The sequence below is a fragment of the Molossus molossus genome, unplaced genomic scaffold (assembly GCF_014108415.1).
Source record: "Molossus molossus isolate mMolMol1 unplaced genomic scaffold, mMolMol1.p scaffold_m16_p_22, whole genome shotgun sequence".
Classification (NCBI taxonomy): Eukaryota; Metazoa; Chordata; class Mammalia; order Chiroptera; family Molossidae; genus Molossus; species Molossus molossus.
The window spans coordinates 35,318,327-35,324,110 of record NW_023425358.1 but is presented as its reverse complement, the minus strand read 5'-3'; positions in this window follow the sequence as shown (position 1 = coordinate 35,324,110).

Below are 5,784 nucleotides of genomic sequence, written 5' to 3'. Positions count from 1 at the left end.
ATTTCTACTTGGTCTTTGTATCATAATATGAACTCATACTGGCTTTTCCATGTTACTCCATAGTCTTTGTTTTATTTATATATTTTTAAATATTTTTTGTTGGTTTTTTAGAGAGGGAGGGAGAGAGAAAGAGAAACATCAATGTAAGAGAGAAAAATCTATCAGCTCCCTCCTGCACACCCCCTACTGGGGATCGAGCCTGCAACCAGGGCATGTGCCCTGACCGAAAATCAAACCGGGACCTCTCAGTCCATGGGACGACGCTCAATTCATTGAGCCACACCGGCCAGGCTGTTTCTTATTTTAATTGGCTGGAAAACATACCATGAATCAGATTTGCCACAATTTCCTTAACCATTCCCCTAATGTTAGTCATTTAAATTACAATAATGGGCTGTGGCCAGGCAGCTCAGCTGGTCAGAGTGTCATCCCAACACGCCAGGGCTGTGGGTATGATCCCCAGTCAGGGCACATACAAGAATCAATCAATGCCCTGGCCGGTTTGGCTCAGCGGTCAGAGCGTTAGTCTGTGGTCCAGAGAGACCCGGGTTCGGTTCCCGCTAAGGGCACGTACCTCGGTTGCAGTTTGTCCCCGGCCCTGGTTGGGTCATGCGGGAGGCAGCCACTCGATGTGTCCCTTTCATGTCGATGTTTCTCTCTCTCTCTCCCCCTCCCACTCTATCTGAACAAAAAATGTCCTCGGGTGAGGATTAAAAAAAAAATCAATCAATGAATGTATGGTAAATGGGACAACACATTGATGTTTTTCTTTCTCTCTAAAATCAGTAAATATAAAATAAAATAAAATGATTATACTAATGGTCACTCTACAGGTGCTATGTTAGTTATCCGTTGCTATGTAACAAAATACTCCTAGACTTAGCCACTTAACAACAAGCATTTATGATCTCACACAGCTTCTGAGTGTCAGGAATCTGGGAGCTGAGTGGTCTGGCTCAGGGTCTCCCCTTGCTTGCAGTCGTCTGAGGGTGGACTGGGGATGGTTGTTGGGAGGGCTCAATTCCTTATTTTATTTATTTATTTTTAAAAATCCTCACCCAAGGATATTTTTCCATTTATCTTCAGATAGAGCAGGAGGGAGAGAGAGAGAGAAACATGACATGAGAGAGACACATCGATTGGTTGCCACCCGCACGACCCCAACCGGGGCCGGGGATGAACCGCCATCAAGGTATGTGCCCTTGACTGGAATCAAACCCGGGACCCTTCGCTCCACGGCCGATATTCTAGCCACTAAGTCAAACCGGCCAGGGCAACTATTGTGTTTTTTTTTTTTAAACCAGAAAGCAAGCAGTTTGGTGTGGACATGCAGAAATTGAAACCCTCATATGTGGTTGGTGGGAACGTAAAATGATACAGTTGCTTTGCTGAACAGTCTCGCAGATCCTAAAAAAGAAGACATCACATAACCCAGCAATTCCGCTCCTGGATCCATACCCCAAAGAATGAAAAACAGGGACCCTTAATAGATATTTGCACACCCGTGTCCATAACAGCTCTGTTCACGGTAGCCCAAAGGTGGAGCCAGCCCAAATGTCCATCAGCAGATAAATGGATCAACCACATCTGATCCCTGCCATGGAATGTTCTTCACCCTTGAGAGGAGGGAAATGCTGACGTGTACTACGATGTGGATGAGCCTTGAAGTCCGTGAAGTGAACAAGCTGGCACATACTCCGCGACTCCACTTGTGTGAGGCTCTGGGGTAGTCAGATTCACAGGAACAAAGCAGATTGGTGGTCAGGGGGAAATGGAAGTTATTGCTTAATTAGTGCAGTTTTAGTTCTGGACTTGGATGGTGGTGATGGTTGCCTGACATGTGTATGTACTTAATGTCACCGAACTGTGCACTTAAAAATGGTTTAAGTGGTAAATTTTACAGTATGTTGTATTTTGTCACAATAAAATGACAAAATAACAGTGATGGGTACTGCTATGGCGAGCAAGCTGTGAGGACCCTGACCTCTAGCAACAGAACAAAGGATTTTAAAAAATGATCATATATGGTCCTGGCCGGTTTGGCTCAGCAGTTAGAGCACTGGCCTATAGACCGAAGAGATGCGGGTTTGATTCCCAGTCAAGGGCACATACATGGGTTGTGGGTTCGATTTCTGGCCCCAGTTGGGGTCATACAGGAGGCAACCAATTAATGTGTCTCACATCTCTCTTTCTCTGTCTCCTTCCCTCCCACTCTATGTGAGAAAACCAATGGAAAAATATCCTTGGGTGAGGATTAAAAAATAAATAAAATGATCATATACATATAAAACAGAATATTTTACACTTTTGGAAAAAGAATATTTCCAACTAAAAACGTATCAGCAGGGACACATTTCAGAAACTCAATGTGGGTCTAAAAAAGCAAGTAGCGCCCAGCCAGTGTAGCTCACTGGTTGAGCGTCGACCCATGCACCAAAATGTCCCTGGTTTGATTCCCAGTCAGGGCACATGCCCAGGTTGTGGGCCCCATCCCCAGTGGGGGGCATGCAGGAGGTGGCCCATTGATGTTCTCTCTCATCGATGTTTCTCTCTCTCTCTCTCTCTTCCTCTCTAAAATCAATTAAGAACAATATTTTTTAAAAATTTAAAGCAAGTAGCAGAAAGATATCTGTGTTTATCATTTTTATTAAGTTTATGAATGTCTATGGTGAAATCATTAAATAGGACAGCAGCTACCATCTGGAGAGCGAGAAAAGAAATGGGACCGAGGAAGAAGGATGCACAGGTGCTTCAACTGTGTGTGATGTTTGTTCCTTAGCCTGGCGAGTATGCGAGCACTTGTTATACTCTCTTTTTCTGTATGCCTGAAATGTTTTATTAAACCAACCCCTGTGGGAGCAAAAAAAAAAAAAAAATGTTTAAAAATCCCCAAACCAAAAGAGCCAAACCTCAAATTAAAACAATCAAGCTTCGCCTGTGTGTGAAATGATTTTTTCCCCCTCTTCTTGATGACTGGTGCTTAGGTGACGTTCGGCATTTAGATATTAGCAGATGACGTGACAAGGGTGGCTGTGCATCCTGGGAGGGGCGTGGCTGTTGCACCTGCTGCCTTAGGGAGTAACCCCACCCCTGCCCCACCTTTAGCTGGGAGCAGATGCTTGGCTACCTCATCATCAGGTCAGTAGCTTCCTCCCAGCTCTTCAAACTGGAAAGCATTTATGAATAATCCTACTAACTTGCATCGGAGAGAAAGAATTCTCATCCCAAGGCTAGAGGATCTAAGGTTCAGCTATGTGAAGGTTATGTACTTTTTTTCTGAAGGGTGCTTTCCAAACACTTCCTGATGTTGTGTAAGAGGAGATTTATTTCTGGGGTAACAAAGCTCCCATTGAGAGCGAAGCCCTGGCACATACACACAGCCGCCCTGGGTGTGCCGGAGCAGAACCTCAGTTCACCCGCAAATGTTACGGGCAGACGTAGGTGAGCAGAGAAACTCAAGCACAGTATCAGTCAACCAGGAAAAAAAGGAAAAAAATCTGCACGTCCACCCACGCGTCACATTGACGGGTTGGAGACCAATGCAAGGATTTTCTGTGTCTTTTCTATTTTCAACCACTTTTAAGAGTGTCAAGCAGTTTTTAGAGCGGCCGAAAACAAAACTTTTCTGCGGTTTGCCCTGTTTGGCAAAGGAAGTGGTGTGTGACTCGAATAGGTTGGTGGCAGAAAACAGGACTGCGAGGCCTCATGAAAGGACTGGGCAAGGCTGAGATGTGAAGAACCTCGTGAATGGAGCATCCAAGCATCTGTACACAGATGTGCCATTCAAAACACGGCTCGTTCTTGGTGGGTGTTCTTGGTTAAGTCACTTCATCCCTCTAACCTTTCTGGAACACTCCAAGCCTTAAACTTTTTCTCGCCTTCTTTGGGGATCGAGAGGAGTTTCTGGACATCTTAAGCCTCCTAGGTGAGAATTTTCTGGAAAATACAGCTATTATTCTCAAGTTGGCAGGTCTATTCTTTTCCTGGAGAGAAAAAGGAAACAAACAACAAAAAACTGAGCGAGCCCGGCCAGACCAAGAGGTCGCTGGTTCCATTCCTGGTCAGGGCACATGCCCAGGTTGTGGGCCAAATCCCCAGTGGGGGGCATGCAGGAGGCGGCCAATCCATGTTCTCTCTCACTGATGTTTCTATTTCTCTTTCCCTCTCCCTTCCTCTCTCTAAAAAAATCAATAAAGAAAAAAAAAAAAACTGAGCGAGTAGCCTGACCATAATTTGACTTTGTACTTCTACTTCCTCTTTCTTTCTTCTTCTTCTTTTTTTTTTTTTTGGTGGCCTTTCCTCCTCAAAGCCACCTTTGGGATCAACTGTAACAAGGTCAAAGAAAAAAGAACTGAACTCGGTGAAAACTTACTTGCAGATAACATGAAATGCTTCCTCTAACTTTCCTCATTTTTTGACATGTGTGCCCTTGGACATGAGGGGCCTGGGAGGAGAGAGGACAGGTCAGGGGAGCCCAGTCCAATGTCCGATGGACAACTCAGACCTTAGGTTCTGCAGGTGGCGAAGAGAAGCTTTGTCTTCATACACAAAGCTCATCAGTCAGCCAATAAGCGTTTACTGAATGCCTCGCCTGTGTTCATTGCTGAGTTATGCATCGAGCTCAGTGTGTATGATGCCAGACTGACGGATGCCCGACTGGGAACCAGGAGACCTGACAAACTGCTTGATGTTGGGGGGAGAAAAAACAATAAAACAAAACCTCCCTTCTTCCAGGGCCTTAGTTTCTTCAGACGTAAAGTTAGGGGGCTGTCGTGGTGAATCTCAGAGTTAGGTTTCTTTGAACTAGAACCGTGGCAGATTCCAGAGCAAGAATGAGTTCCCAGACTCCTTCCTGGATCTCGAGAGACTTCCAGATGCCTGGGGAGGCTGCACAATTACACTCGAAAACGTGTCCTTTCTGGAAGAGCACAGGTGGGCCCACCTGGATGTCTAGGTGCCTTCCTCTGCGTGGGTGCAAAGGCGCAGGTGCACGGTGATCCAACCATCCTGGTGTTCTGCCTATTCCTTGAACGACCGAGCTGGTCCCGACTCAGGGCCTTTGCACATGCGGGTCTCGCTCCTCCCCTTCCCACAGGAAGGGGCTGTGTCCCCCGTTCTCGTCCTGTAGCTCCGCTTGCACGTCCCCTGCTGAGTGGGCCATCTTTTCCGGGGACTCTCATCTCAGTCCTCACCAACCCCTTCGGCCTCTCCCACTCCGGGGGCCCTGCGCCGGCTGCACCCCGGCAGCTGGCAGCTCCACAGAGCAGGCGTCCTTTCTGTCCGATTCGGAGCCGGGCACCCAGGGCCCGGTACACACGTAGGTTTCCACAAATGTTTACGTGAGCGGCTGGAGCCCCCCAATCCCGGGATCACCAGAGGCATGGAAGCTGTCTCCCCGCGAGGTCCCCCGGGTGGGCTCCGCGGGCCAGGCGGGGCTCAGGCTGCAGCACCCCGCTGCCCGCTGCCCGCGGAGTTCCCTTTCCTTGAAGAAAAGGCTCTTATGACATCACGGCGCCCGGTCCAGCGCCGCAGTGACATCATCACCGCCGCTCCTGCGTCACTCCCGCGTCCCCAAGAGCCTCTCCCTTCCCAGAGCAGCCCCGGCCGACCCGCTGACACCCGCGCCCGGCCCGCCAGGTGCGCGCCGCCCGCGTCCGCCCGCGCGGCGATGACGTCACGCCCAGGGCTGGCGTCACGTGCCCCCCCGCGGGGCGGGCCTTGGGGGCGGGCCTTCCGGTGGCGGAGCCCGGCGGCCAGAGCGGCGGCGGCGGCGGCGGCGCGGGG